The 4,116-nt window shown below is 41.0% G+C and overlaps 1 long non-coding RNA gene across 2 annotated transcripts in view; it reads right to left on the reverse strand.

Annotated features, from left to right (window-relative positions):
• Positions 1-4,116, reverse strand: part of LOC108447098 — a 64,150-nt gene continuing 60,034 nt past the window's right edge. The window contains exons 3-4 of one of the 2 annotated variants that reach the window (XR_001862498.1): positions 3,062-3,198; positions 1-89 (exon numbers count right to left, since the gene is read on the reverse strand). This is a non-coding gene — a long non-coding RNA (uncharacterized LOC108447098). Of the gene's footprint in view, positions 93-3,061; positions 3,199-4,116 lie in introns of both variants that reach the window. The other variant, XR_001862499.1, reaches the window with a different exon arrangement.

Raw genomic sequence — 4,116 nt, forward strand, 5'->3', positions numbered from 1 at the left:
GTGCTCTCGATGATGGGCTATGTCCATTGGGGCTGGCTCCTTGCCTCCCTCCACCCCTCATCTGAGGAACTCCTGCACCCCACTCACATCTGCTGAGATAATCACAGTATTTCAATTAAAACAATGAGCCAAATGTCTTAATTGCACTTCTCTTGATTGCTTTGTAAGCCCTACACAATCACTCTGCAGTACAAACAAAGTAAGATTCGTTTTTAAGGAATGGCTTTGACTGGAACTGAAGCTGCCTCTGAGTTGTACTGATCCACACTAAACCCCTCCAGCTAAAGACAAAAAGCTGAGTTTTAGAGTTGTGGTGCTGCAAAAGGGCTTGGTGAGGTAAAAGGTTCCACCAGCACCACAGATGAGCTATAAATGAATCTTGGCTCAGGCACAGGACACTGGAGAACCCCTGGCTGAAACAGAAGCTGTTGGATCACGGAATCCCAGAATGGCTTGGGATGGAAGGGACCTTAAAATCAGCTGATTTCAGCTCCTCCCATGTGCAGGGACACCTTCCACTAGTCCAGGTTGCTCCAAGTCACATCCAGCTTGGCCTTGGCTCATTATTCCCTGGCATCTGCCTGTTCCTGAGCCATTTCCACCCTTCCTGCTCTGCTCCAGAGGCTCAGTCCCTCCAGCACGGATTGCCCTGCTGCAATCCCTCCGACCCCGAGAGCAGCCAGCAGCCTTCCCAGGACCTGGAGTCAATTAATTGGATTCTTCTAGAGGTGAAATGGATTGGAGCTCATCAGGTTAAAGGCATATCCCAAAAAGTTAATGGGGCCTTTAAACCCTTGGATCCGAGAGCCTGACGACTCACCACAGGCCCAGCTGGGCATCAAATTCACAATTATTGGGGATTCCACGTTTTTTCCAAAATAAATCTTCATTAAAACCAAATGCAACATCAATGGTTTTTGACTCCTTCAGAAAATGGAAAGAATTAGTTCTGATTTTCAAATCACCTCTTAGGAATCTCTTTAAAAGCCATTTATCATCACAGTGAAAGTCTGGGTTGTTGTTAAAACCTTCCCCTGTCACAGAAAACCCTGATATAAAATGGGAATGAAAAATTTCAGATAAGCCAAACAAACAGGGTATAACACAAAAGTCACACAGTGCACTGGCTGTGAAGCCAACTACAGCATTTCCCATGGTTATTTAAATCTCTCAGTGAAGTTTGGAAGCAAAACCCGCAGTTTGGTTTCACTGATTTCATCAGTATCCCCAGTTTAACTGAGTTTTCAATTGATCTTCCCAACTGAAGTGCAAAATTAGGGCCCAGCGTTTTGTAAAAATGGACATGAATGACTCTTGGTTGTCTCAAACTGCCTTTCCCAACCTGGCAGAGCCTTTCAGAAACAGGCTTTTTTCACATGCAAACACTTAAAATAAAAATTATTAACTCTGTACAGTTCGTCCCCAACCAGTATCACTTTAAAAACTACACCCCTATAAAATGATGAATATATATTTAGATTTTCTTAAGCACTGGGGCACTAGAGGACTTCCATGTTTAAGCCCTATCCAGAGTTTACCTGTTCTAAATACCGAGTACTAACAAGGAACATTCAGTCCACAATATTATTGAATGCACAGATATTATTGAATGGAAGTATTTCAAAACATGACCACCTTAAGCAGGTTATTCATGTAATTATAATTTACCTTTACAGTAACAAAAGCAATCAGAAAGATGGTATAGCCTGCCATTAAAGAGTTTGCATAAAAATGTATTTTAGATCATAATTCCACTATGGATGTAACATTCTTCATATAAAATTATTTATTAATGTTTAAACACATTGAAAGGTATTGATAAGAGACATTTTTGTGAAGAATTCCCCATGGAGCATAAAGTGCTAATCACAGCAACCACTGCAAAACTGTAATTTACTGGAAACAATTCCAATAGATGGATGAAAGAGCCCAAGAATAACACCTAAGTCATAGCAGGGCTTAAAAAATCTGGGTCACATGGCCAGTGCTAAGGACTGCAGGAACATCAGGGAAAGGAGCTTCCTCCAAAGGCCTTGAGAAATCTACAGGAAAGCATCATTAGATTAATTTCAATGAATAATCTGATCTTTAATTGATCAAAATTAAATAGCAACAATAAATTAATGATAAAATTGTCTGCACTGAGTGTATGGAAATGGACTTACTCAGTGACTACAGAATTTGGGGTGTTTTTTGATCCCATGCGCATCCCTAACAATAAAATTCCCAAAAAAGTTGCAGCAATCCAGCAGTGACTTTATTTCTGGGGAAGACACATCTGTTTTTTTCAGAGCCTTTTGCTGTCTCCTTCCTTTGTGAGCCTCCTATTTACATAACAAGTCTGTGCTAACAGATTAAAAAAATCCTGTCCCCATCTAATCTCTCCAGATACAAACAATATTCTTACAACTACAGTATCTGCAGGATCTAAAATTACAGATTTTTTTTATGAGGAAACATGAAAAATACCAAAAACTGTTATTCCAGTAAGAGCAACAAACGGAACTTTTTAATTGTGTGCTGTCACAAATGAGTAAAAAAGAGTGTGGCAGTCAGCCAGTTCTCTTTTTACTTTAGCTGTAATTTAAATGCATTTCTTCTAAACCAAACAACTTGATTACTGGCTGTTTCTCAGGTTATTTTTCTTATTTACTCTGTGCTAGAACTGAAAACCTCTCCTCCAAACCAGTTAATTCCAAAATAGACTCATGAGCTCCATGCTGGGAAATAGCAGCTGCAGCTTAGAGACCTGTTTGGGATCATACAGTTCTGTCTGATTTTCTTTACAGTAATTGTTACTTTTATTTTGTTAAGTGAAAAAAATCACATAAAATTATATTTATTAATTGCATTGTCTTTCATTTCAGAGAAATCAGAGAATCTCAGACTGGTTTGGTTTGGAAGAGGCTTTAAACCCATCAAATCCCATTCCTGCCATGGGCAGGGACATCTTCCACTATCCCAGGTTGCTCCAAGCCTTGTCCAACCTGGTCTTGGACACTTCCAGGGAATGGCAATCCTCAGCTCCCCAGAAAGAGAGGCAAAGAGAGAATTCACCTACCTGAAATCAGGAAGACTGGTGGGTGTAATCCCCCAGGATGTGGTGGGTCTCGGAACTTTTGGGAAGAATTAGAGAAGTGCTGTTTCTTCAAGTCTTTGTGGTTTTTGCCCGTTTTGTTGCGATAAAGCCTCTTCTTCCTGCAATAAAATACACGTTGTACTAAAAGGAGATTTGCAGAAAGGCAAATTATTCCTAATTTCCCTCTGGAAGGATCTCTGTATTCACTGCCCATACACACAGAATCAGGAGAATTCCCTACAGTCCAGGTAAGGTCCAGGTGTGGCCGTACCCTCCCCTGCTTCACACTTGTAGAGAATTTAAGGCTGTAAAAACAGAGCCCACACAGCTGGAGAATGGAGAAAAAGACTCTAAAATGAGATATTTTTGAGAAGACCCACCACAAAACTTCAGAGAACTAAAATAGCAAAAAGACGCCCAGTTTTGCTTATTTATATACACATCTCTTTTTATATACACTCACACACATGGACATTTCTATAAATTAATATAAAAACCCCCAAAGTAGTTTAGAACCACTGAAAGTAGGTTATAGACTTGTAGACTTTTTTTTTCCCCTAAAATGCCTTGTAGATTTTCCCCCTAAACCAAACAGAATGCTGTGACTTGAACACGTGATGGAGAATCAGGACCTGGACCTAAGCAGGGCCTTGTATTTCACTTTATTCCTACAGCCAGCATAAAAAGTGGGTGCAAATATGCATTAGATGTGCATGATTATGCTTGGAGCAACCACAGGGCTCGCAGGATTTTCAGGTTTCCCCAATTCAGACTCAATCCAGAAGGCCTGGCCTAAATCAGGGCTCTGCTGTCTCCTCAGCAGAAAGCCTGAAAACTCTGATGATGCCAAATTTTTTTCCTTACTCCTCCATTTTCCTGGAGTTTGAGGGAATTCCTGAGGAGGGAATTCCTGAGGTGCAGCCTCTCGCTCTGCCAGAGGGCACAACTCATCCCTCTGCTCCAAGGCTGCTCCCTCTGTCCCTCATGGATCAGCCAAGGGAGCCGATTTGTGTATTTCTGCTGGATTAGTCTTAACC

Source organism: Corvus brachyrhynchos, unplaced genomic scaffold (genome assembly GCF_000691975.1).
Source record: "Corvus brachyrhynchos isolate BGI_N302 unplaced genomic scaffold, ASM69197v1 scaffold45, whole genome shotgun sequence".
Classification (NCBI taxonomy): Eukaryota; Metazoa; Chordata; class Aves; order Passeriformes; family Corvidae; genus Corvus; species Corvus brachyrhynchos.